Source organism: Erinaceus europaeus, chromosome 2, assembly GCF_950295315.1.
Source record: "Erinaceus europaeus chromosome 2, mEriEur2.1, whole genome shotgun sequence".
NCBI lineage: Eukaryota > Metazoa > Chordata > Mammalia > Eulipotyphla > Erinaceidae > Erinaceus > Erinaceus europaeus.
In genome coordinates this window covers 169,993,741-170,011,817 of record NC_080163.1, presented here as the reverse complement: position 1 = coordinate 170,011,817, position 18,077 = coordinate 169,993,741, and the positions used below count along the sequence as shown (strand labels likewise).

At 43.4% G+C, this 18,077-nt stretch overlaps 2 long non-coding RNA genes across 2 annotated transcripts in view; one reads left to right on the top strand and one right to left on the bottom strand.

Moving 5' to 3' along the window:
- The window catches only part of LOC132536779 (uncharacterized), a 174,620-nt gene that overhangs the window by 8,193 nt on the left and 148,350 nt on the right, over positions 1 to 18,077 (top strand). The window lies entirely within an intron of this gene.
- Positions 13,512 to 16,354, bottom strand: LOC132537011 (uncharacterized). Its single transcript, XR_009548523.1, has 3 exons — positions 16,298 to 16,354; positions 15,729 to 15,792; positions 13,512 to 13,589 (listed from the first exon to the last, which is right to left on the bottom strand). It is a non-coding gene; the product is annotated as an uncharacterized LOC132537011 (long non-coding RNA).

The following is an 18,077-nucleotide window of genomic DNA, read 5'->3' as shown; positions in this document are numbered from 1 at the left end:
TACACATACACATAGTTGTATAAGAAGTTTTTGCTAAGGAACTCAGTGTTCTAAGAAACATTTAAGATTGTTTTATGTACTTCCTGAAGTGTAAGGGCTTTATTTACATTTATGGTTTTTCATTCCATCAGGGAATGTCCCTCTCTAGTTAAGTGGAATTGAACTGCATTTATACTTCAAGCATTATTGACCTTGTGGTTCTAGGTCCTCGTGTATGCTTGATTTCACCACTTCCTGGCTGCTTTTTCATTCAGACAGAGGGACAAGAGTGGTGAAGAGAGACAGATGGAGTACTGGCTACATTGAAACTTCTCCTGGTCCATTCTCTTCCCATGTGGGGCCAGGGCCCAATTCTGGGCAGCCTGCTCTACTTGGTGAACTATGTGTGTTAAAGTGTTCATTTTTGGGGGTCGGGCGGTGGCGCAGTGGGTTAAGCGCATGTGGCGCAAAGCGCAGGGACCGGCGTAAGGATCCCAGTTCAAGCCCCTGGCTCCCCACCTGCAGGGGAGTCACTTCACAGGCGGTGAAGCAGGTCTGCAGGTGTCTATCTTTCTCTCCCCTTCTGTCTTCCCCTCCTCTCTCCATTTCTCTCTGTCCTATCCAACAACGAATTGCGTCAACAAAGGCAATAATAATAACCACAACGAAGCTACAACAAGGGCAACGAAAAGGGGGGGAAAATGGCCTCCAGGAGCGGTGGATTCATGGTGCAGGCACAGAGCCCAGCAATAACCCTGGAGGGGGAAAAAAAAGTGTTCATTTTCCACATTATTTTAAACTGTTTTCAAAGGTAGCATTTGCAAAACAGTGTCTTGGAATGAGGATAGGTTGACTTTACATGCCAGTTATAGGCATAGCTGCTCTTTACAAATTAGTGAAAATTCAGTTTTCTAGATCATGGACATTGCTTTTCTTTATTATAAACTGCCTTTTCTTCATATTCCTCCCTCCTCCACTCTGTCTCTCTCTGTTATTTATTTACTTGTTTGTTTGTTTATTTATTTTACCAGAGCACTGCTCAACTCTGGCTTGTTTTATGGTGGGTTTTGCTGCTGAGCCTGGGACTTTGGAGTGTCAGGTATGAGAGTCTTTATGCAGAACCAATATGCTCTCTACACCTGCTGAAACAGTGAATTATTTGTGTCAAATTCTTCTCAAGAGAATATACCAGATCATCATTCTGGCACATTCAGTTCTGGAACCAAATTCAGGATCCTATGCTTGCAGGTCCTGCTTTCTGACTTTTGAGCTCCCTCCTGGGTCACAGTAATTCTGCTTTTAAAAACAACCAGAGTACCTCTGAGCTCTGCTTGTGGTCAGCCAGAGGTTCCACTGGGACTCTAGAGCCTCAGGCATGAAAACCTTCTGTATAAGCACTCTTCTGCCTCCCAGTCGCTGTAGTTGTGTTTGCAAAGTGGACTTGTAGCACCAACTTTTGGTGCAAGTACCTGAACGAGTCAGGAGCAGCCCTAAGTGCTGCCATGCAGGTGTTGTGAGCTGAAGCTGGGTGTGGAGGTCAGTTTTCTGTGTCAAGAAAGCTTCCTGGAACTCATTGTGACACTTGTGCTTTTCCTCCCTTTTTATGCTTTCATCAAAGTCTAAGTGTTCTTTAAAGGAGGCTTGGTGCTATTCTCTTTTCAGACCCACTAGAATTCTTTTCTCCATTGTACTGTCAGCATCATGACTTCCATTGGTTTGAAGCCCATCATTAACTCTTTAGAATCACTGCTGCTTGGATGTTGCTTACATTATGCTTGTTTACACCTGAATTTTAGCTTCTGGTGGGCAGAAGACGTGTGCTGTCTTTCCTTAGGCTCTCTCAGAGCCTAAGTCATGTCCGATAATATGCAGTTGTAAAATCACTAGTAGCCACAAACAACTTTTCATGCTTCTCTTTTCTGTTTTCATATTAGTATAAATAGAGATTGCTCTGGCTCTGTGCATGTCTTTTTTCCTTCTCAAGGGATTTGCTGATTGAGTATGATATGTAGTTATTTTTTGTTGTTTTTATTTTTATAACTTACAGGTTTAAATTTATTCTGCTTTGCAATGGCTTCCTGAGTTAAAACTGCTAAGACTGTTTTTAAAAGACCAGAGACATAAAGGGGGAAAATGATAGTTAAAACTAAATATCTCTTTTAACATTTGTATTAGGGATTTCGTAATGCTTTATAAGAGTATAAGATGGACAGCCGTAATTCCACACCAAACCCATTGCCAAAGTTCCGTACTGCTGTGCACAAGAGGAACCACCATAGTTTTTACAAAATCTTAGAAGTCAGCTTGTCTGCTTCTGTTTCTTTCACTTTTTTCCAAGTTCATATGTTTCAGTTTTCTATATTCCTTGTCCAAAAGGACATGGTGCAATCTCTTTTTTAAATTACAAAATATTTTCCTATTAAGTATATACCTGACATTATTATTATTATTATTATTATTATTATCAACAAGTTTATCAGTGGTGTGGTAAAATGAGTAATGGTCATTATTTTTCTGTTGTATGTGTTAGAACAGAGAGAAATTGCAGCTATCAAAAACAATGAACCCACCTTCTCTGACCCATCTTGGACAGAGCTAGAAGGAATTATATTAAGTGAACTAAGTCAGAAAAATAAAGATGAGTATGGGATGATCCCACTCATCAACAGAAGTTGACTAAGAAGATCTGAAAGGGAAACTAAAAGCAGGACCTGATCAAATTGTAAGTAGGGAACCAAAGTAAAAACCCAATGTTGAGGGGTAGACATGCAGCTTCCTGGGCCAGTGGGGGGTGGGAGTGGGTGGAAGGGATGGGTCACAGTCCTTTGGTGGTGGGAATGGTGTTTATGTACACTCCTAGCAAAATGTAGACATATAAATCAGTAGTTAATTAATATGAGGGGGAAAATCAATTGTATGTCTCAAAGTTTCTCAAAACATAAACTGAATCTTTTTAATATATAGGCTGTGTATTTGATATGTGGACTCTCTCAAAAGCCTAGACCAAGTAGATTAGAAGCATCCAATAGCACATCTATATACAAGATACTGGATAATGTACAGCAAACCATAACAAAGGGACTTTTCAAAGTTAACCCAATCAACAAATAATGTGATGATAACATTAACCATTGATTGTCTTTTTGAACCCTAAGACAGCAGGAACCTCACTTCTCCACTATAGAGCCCTTACTTCCCCCAGTCCTGGAACCCTTGGATAGGGCCCACTTTCCCGTATGCATCTCCCAATCCAAATCAAATAATATTGCATCCGCCGATCACAACCTAACCAATGCAATGATTGCCACCTCAACATGCTTCACCTCAGACTGTGTCCAGAGACTTCACGTGTGGAATGACAACCCTTCAGCTACATTACTCGGGTGAGACCTTTCCTTTTATAGTACACTCTAATTTCATCTCAGGTAGTTCACTTTCTAACAAAGTCCCATAACCTAGATATACACCAGTTTCTGTGAGAGAGAGCTTATGTGCACACGTATCCATAAACTACTGCAAAATATATACCTGAAAGCAGAAGTACAATAGAGTTTGCAGTGAGTACCTCCCTAACACTTCCTCTCCACTATTCCAAGCTTGGCATCAACAAATTGTTGATTGCTCAACAAATTGTTTGGCTTTGTATGTTAACTCTCTTTTCAATCACCAGGTTCCAGATGCCACCAGGATGCTGGCCAGGCTTCCCTGGATTGAAGACCCCACCAATGTGTCCTGGAGCTCAGCTTCCCCAGAGACACACCTAACTAGGGAAAGAGAGAGGCAGACTGGGAGTATGGACTGACCAGTCAATGCCCATGTTCAGCGGGGAAGCAATTACAGAAGCCAGACCTTCTACCTTCTGCAACCCTCAACGACCCTGGGTCCATGCTCCCAGAGGGCTAGAGAATGGGAAAGCTATCATGGGAGGGGGTGGGTTATGGAGATTGGGTGTTGGGAATTGTGTGGAGTTGTACCCCTCCTACCTTATGTTTTTGTTCATTAATCCTTTCTTAAATAAAAATTTTTTAAAAATTAAAATAAAAATAAAAAAAGAACAGAGAAATTAAGAGGTGAGTGAGAAGAAAAAAGGGAGGGGGACAGTTGTAATGGTTTAAGAGCACATGGTAGGAAGTTCATGGACCAGTTTAGGAATCCACATTGGTGCCACCCACTCCCCACCTACAGAGGGGTCAATTTACAAGGGGATGAAGCAGGTCTGCATGTGTCTATGTTTCTCTCCCCCTCTATGTCTTCTCCTCCTCTCAATTTCTCTTTGCCCTGTTCAACAACAATGACAGAAATAACAATAACTACAACAAAGATAAACAACAAGGGCAACAAAAGGAAAAAATAGCCTCCAGGAACAGTGAATTTGTAGTACAGGCACTGAGCCCCAGCAATTATCTTGGGGGGGAATTAAAAAAAAAAGAGAAAAAAGGGAGAGATGGACTTTTAAACATACTTCACCACTTATTAAACATTCTTCTTGCTGTTGGTGAACAGGGGCTCAAACCCAGGTCCCTGTGTATGGTCAGAGCAGTGTAAGCTGTGTGCATCACCAGCCATGCCCCATTCTAACATGGTTATCTAGTTGTCTGTGTTTAGGTTGGTTCCATATTTTGACTTACCAACTATCTAGCTATACAAACATAGCTGTGCATGTGTCTTTGGATTAGCATACAATTTAATATTAGAAATTAAAGTGCATATATATGTTTTTTTAACAGACTCTTTACTTATTATTGGACAGGGTAGAGAGAAATCTAGAGGGGAGGAGGAGATAGAGAAGGAGAGAGACAGAGAGACACCTGCAGCCCCGCTTCACTGCTCTTGAAGCTTTCCCCACCTCAGGCAGAGACCAGAGGCTTGCACCTGGTTCATTGTGCATTGTAACATGTGCGCCCAACCAGGTGTGCCACTGCCTGAACCCTAAAAATATGAATATGTAATTTATATTTTTAATGAGAGAGATACAAAAAGAGAAAGAACAGAGCACTGCTCAGCTCCAGGTTACCATGGAGCTGATAATTGAACCAGGGACTTCAGAGCCTCAGACATGAAAGTCTGTGACATGCAGAACCATTATGCTGGCTCCCCAGCAGGGTCAGTGTAAGATAAGGAAGTCAGATGAGTGACATGCCTGGAGACAATCTGACAATTCAAGACTATGGGAAGTTCTTAAATTTGAGAAAAGTGTCACCCAGTAGAGCACTCAAGTTGCCTTGTTGTTAACTTTGGTTCCAACCCCAGTCTCCACCCACGAGGCAGGGAGGGGGGGAAAGTATTAGAAATAGTAGAACAGTTCTGCACGTCGGTTCTTCATCTTTGTCTCTACATACATTCAAAATGAATAAAGAAAATAAAGACAGCTGATTATGAAGTTAGAGTCCTGTAGCTGATAATAAAAAATAATATAAATTATATATGAATAAAATAAATAAAAATTAAAGACAGCTGATAATGATGATAGAGTCCTATAGCTAATGAGCAGAAGCCATAGCATTAACAACAGCAATGAAACATCTAGAAGAAAATGACACGTTGGCCTTTAGAGGATTTCAAGTATTATGAATAGGGTACTGAAAAAGTACAAGTAGTCAATAAATACATAAAAATATTACACTTGTTCAGTTATTATCAGGGAGGTGCAAAAGAAACTATAATATTGATTGTATTTATAAGTAGCATAAAAGAGTGGGTCACTATTGAAAAATATTTAAAAAGACTCCCATGCTCAGTGATTTGGGACTGGAATAATTGTTTCCATCTTTTTAAAAAATTTTTTATTTATGAAAGGATTAATGAACAGAAACATAAGGTAGGAGGGGTTCAATTCCACATAATTCCCACCACCCAGTCTCCATAACCCACCCCCTCCCATGATAGCTTTCCCATTCTCTAGCCCTCTGGGAGCATGGACCCAGGGTCGTTGAGGGTTGCAGAAGGTAGAAGGTCTGGCTTCTGTAATTGCTTCCCCGCTGAACATGGGCGTTGACTAGTCGGTCCATACTCCCAGTCTGCCTCTCTCTTTCCCTAGTTAGGTGTGTCTCTGGGGAAGCTGAGCTCCAGGACACATTGGTGGGGTCTTCAATCCAGGGAAGCCTGGCCAGCATCATGGTGGCATCTGGAACCTAGTGATTGAAAAGAGAGTTAACATACGAAGCCAAACAATTTGTTGAGCAATCAACAACTTGTTGATCCCAAGCTTGGAATAGTGGAGAGGAAGTGTTAGGGAGGTACTCACTGCAAACTCTATTGTACTTCTGCTTTCAGGTATATATTTTGCAGTAGTTTATGGATACGTGTGCACATAAGCTCTCTCTCACAGAAACTGGTGTATATCTAGGTTATGGGACTTTGTTAGAAAGTGAACTACCTGAGATGAAATTAGAGTGTACTATAAAAGGAAAGGTCTCACCCGAGTAATGTAGCTGAAGGGTTGTCATTCCACACGTGAAGTCTCTGGACACAGTCTGAGGTGAAGCATGTTGAGGTGGCAATCGTTGCGTTGGTTAGGTTGTGATCGGCGGATGCAATATTATTTGATTTGGATTGGGAGATGCATACGGGAAAGTGGGCCCTATCCAAGGGTTCCAGGACTGGGGGAAGTAGGGGCTCTATAGTGGAGATGTGAGGTTCCTGCTGTCTTAGGGTTCAAAAAGACAATCAATGGTTAATGTTATCATCACATTATTTGTTGATTGGGTTAACTTTAAAAAGTCCTTTTGTTAGGGTTTGCTGTACATTATCCAGTATCTTGTATATAGATGTGCTATTGGATGCTTCTAATCTACTTGGTCTAGGCTTTTGAGAGAGTCCGCATATCAAATACACAGCCTATATATTAAAAAGATTCAGTTTGTGTTTTGAGAAACTTTGAGACATACAATTGATTTTCCCCCTCATATTAATTAACTACTGATTTATATGTCTACATTATGCTAGGAGTGTACATAAACACCATTTCCACCACCAAAAGACTGTGACCCATCTCTCCCGCCCACACCCACCCCCCACTGGCCCAGGAAGCTGCATGTCTACCCTTCACCACAGGGATTTTACTTTGGTTCCCTACTTACAATTTGATCAGGTCCTGCTTTTAGTTTCCCTTTCAGATCTTCTTAGTCAACTTCTGTTGATGAGTGGGATCATCCCATACTCATCTTTATCTTTCTGACTTAGTTCACTTAACATAATTCCTTCTAGCTCTGTCCAAGATGAGCCAGAGAAGGTGGGTTCATTGTTCTTGATAGCTGCATAGTATTCCATTGTGTATATATACCACAGCTTTCTCAGCCACTCATCTGTTGTTGGGCACCTAGGTTGCTTCCTGGTTTTAGCTATTATGAATTGTGCTGCTATGAACATAGGAGTACACACCTCTTTTTGGTTGGGTGTTATGGAGTCCTTGGGGTATAAGCCCAGGAGAGGAATTACTGGATCATATGGAAGGTCCATGTCTAGCCTTCTGAGAGTTTTCCAGACTGCTCTCCACAGAGGCTGTACCAATTTACATTCCCACCAGCAATGTAAAAGGGTTCCTCTGTCCCCACATCCTCTCCAGCATTTGTTGCTGCTGTCTTTTTTGATGTATGCCATTCTTACAGGAGTGAGGTGGTATCTTAGTGTTGTCTTAATTTGCATTTCTCTGACAATCAGTGACCTAGAGCAATTTTTCATATGTTTGTTAGCCTTTTGGGTCTCCTCTGAGGTGAATGTTTTGTTCATATCCTCTGCCCATTTTTGGATGGGGTCATTTGCTTTTTTGGTGCTAAGTTTTTTGAGCTCTTTATATATTTTGGTGATTAGTTTCTTGTCTGATGTCCGGCATGTGAAGATCTTCTCCCATTCTGTGAGGGGTCTCTCTGTTTAATAGTTTCTTTGGATGTGCAGAAGCTTTTCAATTTGATGTAGTCCCATTGGTTTGTTTCTGCTTTAGTCTTCCTTGCAATTGGGTTTGATTCATCAAAGATGTCCTTGAGGTGTATGTGGGAAAGTGTTTTACCAATGTTTTCCTCTAAGTATTTGATTGTTTCTGGTCTGACGTCTAGGTCTTTGATCCATTTGGAGTTGATTTTTGTTTCTGGTGAGATAAAGTGGTTCAGTTTCATTCTTCTGCATATTTCAACCCAGTTTTCCCAGCACCATTTATTGAAGAGAGCCTCCTTTTTCCATTTAATCCTTTGGGCCCCCTTATCAAAGATTAGATGCTCATAGGTGTTGGGATTTACTTCTGGGCTTTCAATTCTGTTCCACTGGTCTGTGTGCCTATTTTTGTTCCAGTACCATGCTGTTTTGATGATGATGGCTTTATAATATAGTTTAAGGTCTGGGAGTGTGATGCCTCCATTTCTGTTTCTTTTCCTCAAGATGGTTTTGGCAATTCTAGGTGTTTTCAGGTTCCAGATAAATTATTGTAGTGTTTGTTCTATTCTCTTAAAGAAGCTTGGAGGATCTTTGATGGGTATTGCATTAAATTTGTATATGGCTCTGGGGAGAATATTCGTTTTGATGATATTTATTCTTCCAATCCATGAGCATGGGATATCTTTCCATTTCTTGGTAGCAGTTTCTATTTCCTTGAGTAGCGACTCATAGTTTTCAGCATACAAGTCTTTCACTTCTTTGGTCAACATTATTCCTAGGTATTTGATTGATTTTGCTGAAACAGTAAATGGGAGTGATTTCTGGATGTCTTCTTCTTCAGATTTAGTGTTTGCATAAAGTAATGCCACTGATTTTTGTACATTGATTTTGTAGCCTGATACCTTGCTATATTGCCTAATAACTTCCAGTAATTTTCTACTGGATTCTTTAGGTCTTTCTATGTATACTATCATATCATCTGCAAATAGTGAGAGCTTGACTTCTTCCCTTCCAATCTGTATTCCTTTGATTTCTTTCTCTTGCCTGATTGCTATGTCAAGAACTTCCAATACTATGTTGAAGAGTAATGGTGACAGTGGACAGCCCTGTCTAGTCCCCTATCTGAGGGGGAATGCTTTCAGCTTCTATCCATTGAGTATGATGTTGGCTGTAGGTTTGCTATATATAGACTCCACTATCTTGAGGAATTTCCCATCTATTCCCATTTTTTGTAGAGTTTTGAGCATTAACGGGTGTTGGATTTTGTCAAAGGCTTTCTCTGCATCTATTGAAATAATCATGTGGTTTTTGGCTTTGTTTTTATTGATGTGGTGAATGACATTGATTGACTTACGGGACTGCTTATGGGGGAGGGGAAGGAGGTATGCTTGAAAATTAAAAGGAATAAAAAAGAATTTTTCCCCCCTACTCTAATTCTTAACCCAAATTAATTTATAGTCACCTCCTTGGTGTTACCACTATGACCTCTTATTAGCTGGCCTGCTAAAGGCAGAAAATCCTACTGTTTCCAGGAGATGTGTTCGGAGCTCAGCAGCTAGCAGCTTCTCAGTCCGCCATCTTCCGGGAACCCCCCCCCAGACTTTTTTAAAGGATTTCTCGAAAATGAAAACTAGCTCCAAGTCCTTTGATCCAATGAGAGCTATACTCAAGAAGTCTTTGGATCCGACCTCAGGGTTGCGGTGGTCCCTGGAGACTCCAAAGAGAAAGCCCCCGAGCTATAGTGCTCCCTACGCATCCTCTGCCAGCCGCACAGCAGCGCTCTGCAACCGGTGGAGGAGCCGCCTTCCCGGACGGAGGACAATGCCCGGCGCACCCGCCTTGCCCACCACCGTCTGGGAAGTCTGGAGCAGCCCGCACGCTAGTCCGTGCCACCTTTACTCTAATTCTTAACCCAAATTAAATTATAGTCACCTCCTTGGTGTCACCACTAGGACCCCCTTATTGACTGGCCTGCTAAAGGCAGAAAATCCTACCGTTTCCAGAAGATGTGATCAGAGCACATGCTGCTAACAGCTTCTCAGTCCGCCATCTTCCTGGAACCCCTGTTTCCATCTTTTTTTAAAGAAGATTTTTTAAGGTGCATTTTTATTTATTTATTTTCCCTTTTGTTGCCTTTGTTGTGTTTCTTTTTGTAGTTATTATTGTTGTTGTCCTTGTTATATAGGTTAGAGAGAAATGAAGAGAGGAGGGGAAGACAGAGAGGGGGACAGAAAGATAGACACCTGCAGACTTGCTTCACCATCTGTGAAGTGACTCTCCTGCAGGTGGCTAGCTGGGGTCTAGACCGGGATCCTTATGCCAACTCCTTGCATTTCAGCCACATGCCCTTAACCCGCTGCTCTACTGCCCAACTCCCTGTTTCTATCTTTTTTATTGCCTATCAGAGCTTTTTAACTTTTTGTTTATTTTTCCCCTTTTGTGCCCTTGTTTAGTTGTTGTAGTTAGTATTCTTGTTGACGTTGTTGGATAGGACAGAGAGAAATGGAGAAAGGAGGGGAAGACAGAGAGGGGGAGGGAAAGATAGACACCTGCAGACCTGCTTCACCACTTGTGAATCAACTTCCCTGCAGGTGGGGAGCTGGCAGCTCTAACTGGGATCCTTACACTCGTCCTTACTTGTCCTTCTGCTTTGTGCCACCTGTGCTTTACCCACTGTGCTACCGCCTGACTCCCAACCTTAACTTGTATAATTTTCAGGTGCGGTAGTAGTGTACACAGGTTTTCATTTTTTTAATATTGACACAACCATATTCTGATATTTCAGAAAATTTCTACTTTTTATTTTGTAAAATGTGCACCTGCTTGTTTAAAAATGTCACTTTAAAAGAACATTGAATGTTATATTTTCTGAAGTTCTTAGTAGACAGTGTGGTACTATGTTTCCTAAAAAGAGAAAATGCAGTCAGTTTAGACAGTGACTTTCATTTTCCCAGGAGGCCAGTTTTGACCTGTGACCCTCTGACCTGCACGTGGTGCACAGATGCCAGTGCCACATAATGAGTGGCACTGCACCTTTCTGTAAGGGTCAGTCTCCTGACTTGGAATTAGGAGGCTGTCTTCTTTTCATGCCTGAAATGAAACAAAGAGAGCTGTCTTAGTCAAATCAAAATCTCATATACTAGCTTCCTCTTGATTCCTGAAGAATTAAGCCAAAGAGCAAATTTCTCCAAGGAGATAAATACATGAAGAGGCTAAGTGGTGCCCACCTGGTGAGCACACATGCCACAGTGAGCAAGGACCTGGGTTCACGCCCCTGTCCCCATCTGCAAGTGGGAGGATTTATGAGCTGAAAAGCAAAGATGTAGGTGTCTCTCCTCTCCCCATCTGTCTCTCCCTCCCATCTTAATTTCTGTCTCTAGCAATTAGGTAAATTGAATTATTATCAAAAGAGTTAAATATATTAAAATCTAGTCAGCATGTAGTAGAAACCTTTCCTCTCTCTATACAGCAAAAATCTGCAGCCTCCACTCAGACTGTGCTGCCAGCAGGAGAATGAGTAAAGTCCTGCCATTGTTGGGATGTGATTCTCTTGTCCTGTTTTAATCAGCCAGAACACCTTGTGTCTCACACAAACTAGTTGCTCGAATTAATCTCACATGGCCTAGGCTCACCCAGACTCATGGTGTAGATGAGGTGTGTCCAGGAGCCCGGTCAACTTTGTACCACTGGCATCAGTCAGGAAGGAGGCACCTACCTCTAGCAGGAACAGGGGACCAGGATGGAGGCCCTCACTCCTCCCTGTCTTCCTTGTTAAGCTCTGTGTGGTTGCTGGTGTACAGCACGGCCATGATGCAGGAGAACTGAGTGCTGATGGCCTTCTCCTTCTGGTGGAGCAGAGCAGCACAGTCCATGATGTCCTCCACTGCCAGGTTGACAGGGATGATGGGGTGGCTCAGGGCATAGTTGTAGAATGACAGCTTGTGGGTGGCCCTGTCCCCACAGCCCATCAGGTATTCAATTCTGAGCTCAGAGGCAGTGAGGTCCAGCAGAGGCGGCCATGAGGGGACCCCATGCAGACGATTGAACATGGAGCTCTGCCTGATGCTTTCCACATCATGAAGGGTGGTGAAAGTGTCCTCCCTCTGGTCCTCTGCCACCAAGATGCTCTTGTGGTGGCCTCTGTCAACAGAGCTGCCCAGGGTCCAGGTAGAGTCACTCCCAGTGCAGACACCTGTGAACATAGTAGTGGGATTAGCAATGGACAAAGGAGGGGCCCTAGGAAGCAGAGCAGAGGCTGTGAGACGATGAAGGATATGGAGAACCAAGGGGCTGAGCGTCTACTTCCTAATTGAAACCTTTGTAGAGGGACAGATGAAGAAAGCAAATCGAGTGTTAAGTGTAGGAGATGATTCCTGCATATCAGCAGGAAAATCTTTGAGGATTTGAGAAAGGAGACCTGGACTCCCTACTTTTGATTGAATTTGAAGGTGTGTTTCTGGCCTTGCCTTTTTATTTCAGAAAATAAGAGGTTTCTAGAAACTTGGAAGTAGAAGTTATGCTGGGTCACTATTAGTTCTGGTGTATATTCTGGTCCCATTTCCCCAGTGAGGCTGGTTTTCAGTCTCATGAACTTGTTTTCAGGAGGGGAGAAATGGCCAGAGAGTTGGCACTTGCAGCAAAGTGTTCAATTTCCCTCTCCTCTGCTGGCCCTGACCTGGGGTCTGGGCTTGAGGAGGAACTAACCTGGGGTTTCCTTAAATAGCTGCTCCAAAAGGAAGGACTCCTGGCAGCTGGAAGCCAAGCCAGAGAATTCCTGTTCCTGTGACTGGTCCTCAGTCACCTTCAGTGGAGCCATTCCATTGTCATGGTGATATTCATCATCTGTATGGAGAGAAATCCAAGCATAGGTTTAGGTTGAGGTGGTTGTGATGAGCCCATCGTGACCACAGGGTGTAGTCAGAACATGGGAAGGGAGCTGTGGCTTCCTTGGAGATGTGCACGGTTTTCTGTGGGGCTACTGGGTTCCTGCCAGTCCTGCTCCCCACCCCCCTAGGGATTGATTTTCAGTGTCATGAGCTTGTTTCAGGAGGAAGATATGACCTGCCACAAGGCATATGCAGGAACCCAGCAGGTCCCCTCTCGGTTGCTGGTCTCCACATGCGAGGCTGCAGGAGTCATCTACTTCTAATGGAAGCCCCTCAGTGGCTGGCATTTGGCCCACTTCATGTTCATTCAGATGTTTGCCACCTACATGGAGAGAAACCTGAATCTATGTCCGGGATGACCATTAAAAGACTCACATCACTGTATAAGATGACACATAGGCCTTCTCCTGGACCTTCTGTGCAAATAAGGCTGTGTCTCTGTGTCCATGAATCTGACAGGAGACCCTGCCCTAGCATGTGCCTAAGAGAAGAGTTGACAGAGTAAAGAGGAAGATGTTCTTATACATTCCTGTGCCTGGAATGCAATGAATTCCTCATGAGGAAGAGCTCTATAGAGCAGTCCTATCTGCCACAGAGAAGTAGAGAGGCAAGGTCTGTCATTAGAGCCTGTTACAGAACAGTGAGTTGGTCAGTGTCTGTTGAATGCACAGAGGCCTGCACTTTTCCCTGTGAGAAGGTATTGAAGCTAAGCTGGAAACCATTTTTACCTGAGCCTTTGCAGTTAATGTCTCACTCCAGTCAGCCTCTTCTTAGATTGCCCTGACACTCACCTTCAGGTGGCTCTGTGGTTTCTTCCGTCCTGGAACTCACAGACCCCTGATCAGGTTCCTCAGACTCCTGGGAAAGAAAGAAGTCAGGGTCACAGTAAGCCTTTGGAGTGAGCAGTGGTAGAACACATTTCCCAGGAGCTCTGTTTCCCCAGAGAGAGAGAGGGCCCTGTGTCCAGTAACAAAGCTACTTGACCCCTGGGATTGACTGTGGTTTAGAATCTCCATTGTAGATTTTAGTGAATCCTTGGATTTTCAGTGCACGTTCAGAAGTGTGTTGACAAGGATATGTGGATTTCTTCCTGTTTGCTCTCTAGACTCGGGATATACACAAAGGTAACTCCCAGCTGAGTAAGTACTTTTTAATTTAAAATGTCAACTATCTAATCAAATTCTGTGAATTGCCCCCTTCACTTGAGGAGAAGCATTGCCTGGTGTATGAAGAAGCAGGAAAGTGGCATCAAGCTGCAGAGTGAAGACCAACCCTGACATTATGCAGATTTTCAAATTATGCAAAAGAAGAAATAAAAAGAGAGAGGGCTAGGGGTGTTGCAGCTCCTTAGGTACACACCTTACCAAGTGCTAGAACCCAGGATTGGGTGCCACTACCCTGCCAGAAAGTCTTATTATTGACATATGAAGCTGTTAATGAAGATGAGAAATTAAGGAGGAATTGGTTTGTGATAGAACATTAAAAATGATCCTATCCTAACGCAATAAAGAATTGTAAAAAGAGTACACAGTATCCAAGGGACATGCATATAGTATCTAAGAGTCTAGTATATCTGTAAGTGGGATCTCATGAGAATAACATAGTGGGACCTCCTAGCATAATGTTTATGCAAAGAGACTGTCATGCCTGAGGCTCCAAAGTCCCTGGTTCAACCCCCCGGACCACTATAAGCCATAGGCCAAAGCTGAGCAGTGCTCTGGAAAAAAAGAAAGAGAGAAAGGAAGAAAGAACCCTCCTCAGGGCCAGGCAAAGCAGTATACCTAGTTAAGTACACACATTACCATGGACAAGGACCCACATTCATGACCTAGGCCCACCTGTAAGGGGAAAACTTCATGAGTAATTAAGCAGTGCTCTAGGTGACTCTGTGTCTTTCCTTCTCTATCTCCCCTCCCCACTCAATTTATTTCTATATTTATCAATAGTAAAACAAAGAAACAAAAAAAACTCCAGGGGAAGAAGATGGTGTCCCTTACCTGAAAATGGGGAAAGATTTAAGGTGATAAAGAAAAAATATCCAAGGTCGCATGACTGAAAGATTCTAACTTAGTGAAAGAAGTACATTTACAAATTGTAGAAGATACTCAGAATTACTTTGTGCAAGTTCACATGACTCATTTCTTTATATTCCTAAATGTGTGAAACCACCTAGTAGCTCTCACCTCCTCAGTTCATTAAGAGTAATCACCTCCAGCCCCTCCCCTCTAATGGAAGTGCCAAGCTATCTCAAGGTTTATGAGAACTATGGGTTTATCTCTTATGGGAAACACAGGGCTTTGGAGTGGGGTAAGCATGGAACTCTATCCCTATAGTTGTATAAGCTTATTAACTATTACTCAATCACTACTAAAAATGTGGGTAAGAGAATGTCTTCGTTCCCCATAGTAAATGTTGTAGCTATTGTACTGCAATTCCAGAAACCAAATGATAGACAAAGAACTTTCTTTTGCCACCTGGGCTTGGTGGCTGCATCATGACTCCACAGCTCCTGGCTGTCATTGTCTTCTTTTTTCATTTTATTTGATAAAGGGGAAGCAGAAGGGGGAGAAAGGGGCATAGAAGTAGAGAGACACCTGCAGTACTGCCTCACCATTCATAAAGCTCCCCCTGCCACCTGGAATCCAGGTCCTCTTGCATGGTAACATGTGCACTCTACCAGGTACACCACTGCCTGGTCCCTCCTAGCTTGTTTTTGGTCCGTAGCATAAAGAAAACTGAGCTTGTTATTTTCTCTTTAATTAGTAGAGTCACTCATTCCAGGGGGAAATAATCCACAGAGAGCAATGCAAGCCACTCTGTATATGCAAGAGAGTGTTGCATACAGTCTCGGCTCCCTTTTTTTGTGTCTATAGACGTGTGTAAGTAGGAAAACACATCTTTCTGGATGATAAGTGTTGTATTCTTCCCTCATCTCTAGACCACTTTCTATGTAAAGCAGGAACATGGGATGTGTGTTCTAGTGTTAGAAACACTCACACAGTTGCGTTCTGCCTCCTCTAGGATGGTGTCCAGGTAGTCGAGAACGGCAGTGTAAATTTTTCTAATGGATTCCACAGTGACCCAAAAGAGAGACGGAGAAATGAGTTGTTAAACTATTTTCAAATGAACTTCTGTTTGGCTAATCATTTCAGCATTTTTCAGTGCTTTTTCAAGATATCAAGTTTTTGAAAATATATGCAAGATCTAATGAGAAAAACAGTATGCAAATGTATTTCCAGAGAATGAGACAGATCCAAGAAAACATGTCTATGGTAACAGGTATCTGAGACCAGGGATGCAGATCCCATCCTCCTGGAAGCTTTCCTGCCTGGAGTTCAGGCCAGAACCTCCCTAGGCTGTAGGTAGGGCTGGCAGGTACATTTCCTTTGAGAACCAGCCGGTGGAGAAATCTGCCCTTAAGTCAGGGACGTTTAATACATGGTGCAGGGTGATGTTAGCTCCCATCACAGCCTGGAGAGAAGGGAGAAAAGAGGGAGGGGCATTGACTGCTAGGGCTCTGCATTCTGAGAACTTGAAGATTTGAAATATGTGAAATAAGGACATACTCATAAAGCTTGTTGTACCATTGCTCCATCTTCTCAACTGATCTGAAATCCAAGAGAAGGGGAGAAAAAAATTAAAAATACACAAAAGTTACACAAACATATTATAATGCCGGCCAGTGTAAACAGCATCATTGATTGTTATTGGTGGGACTGTGTGATCCAGGAGGCCTGTCCTGGTCACTGGGTGCTGAGGGGCCCTGCTCTTTAACAGTTTGCTGGGATGGGAAGGAAATCTTCTAAATGGAGGAGAAATTGGGTTTGGAGTCAGTTGGTGGTGCTGGTGGTTAACTGTACTTGCTACCATGCACAAGGACCTGGTTTCAATCCCTGGGTCTCCACCTGCAGGGGTCTTAGCAGCTACATGTGTTTGCCTGAATCAGAGCCATTGGAGGACAAGGGAGAGCACAGAGCTGTCCTTGTGGGGGTCAGAGCACGTGTGGCTAATAGACCCCCAAATGGAGCTGTACTCCCTCTGAGAGTCATGAGAAGACAGGCAGGGCCTGGCTGCAGTCTTACTGAAAAGAGACCACGAAGCTGCGGTCAGCCCAGCCTAAGACCAGTGATGTGCGGGCTCTCGCGGCTTTCCTCATGTTCGGTTCCACCCACATGTCCATCAGGGGCACCAAGTACTTGATTCGGAAGTGACTCTTGTACCTGGAGAGGGAATAGAGCACAGCACTGTAAGCTTCTATCCCAGCAAACGGCGAGCAGCTGAGTTTCTCCTGAGGAGATGGTGGGTGTGTTTCCTGCTTGTATTCATTTTTTTATTGGGGGATTTTGTTTTAGTCGACAGTAACTACAACAGTTTGTACATGCATAATATTTCTCAGTTTTCCATGAGAGTTTCCCCATAATAATACAATCCCCACTAGGTCCTCTGTCATAGTTTTCCAGGACCTGAATTCTCCCCAACTCCTCCATCCCAGAGTTTTTTACTTTGGTACATTACCCCAACTTCAGGGTGAGCAGGTACATACTTTCTGTTGGAGATAAGTAGCACATTGGAATATAAGATCAGTTGCCTTTTCTGCCACCTCCGACCCTTCTGGAATTTGGCAGAGCCGAAGAACTGGATATGGCCATGAGGCGACACTAGGTTCTTCTCTTCTGAACTACCCTCCTCCGTAGAAGAGCTGCAACACAGCAGACCCACAGGGCAGTTTGTCACTGGCAGGTGGGACACAGGGGCTCCTGCTGATGTCAGCACTCACAGAGCATTACAGAGGAGTCTAGTTCCCCAGAAGGGCTCAGCAACCCAATTCAGGAGTCTTTAGCTAGACAGAGCTCTTCTGAGAGTTGTGGTCACTCAGGGCTCGTGGTAATGGAGGAAAGCTTAAAGGACAGGGCACAGGGCCTGTCACTTCAGTGTCAGGGGACAAGGAAGTAGCAGAGTCTCAGGACATGGTAGAAAGGAGACACTGAGAGGGAGTTAGGGGGAGTGAGGTATTGGGGCCCTGGTGCTCGGTGCTGGGAGAGGTCCTGAGTGGGGGTGAGAGTATTGTGCAGACACCCTGTGTCAACAAATCACACTGTAGTGAATTAACACTGACCCCCCAATATAAGGATAAAAAATGTAAGGGGACACTAAGAGGTCAAAGGAGAGAGGATGAGAAATGTTTCAAAGAACCAACTCAGGGAAACAAGGCCAAGGCCTGAAGGCAGCACAGTGTCTAGAGTGTTGCAGAGCATAATCAACCCCAAGTATCATTTGCAGTTTTTGCCTCAGTGACTCTGCCTCACTCCCTACTCATTCCTTTCCCACTTTCTTTCCTCTTTTCTT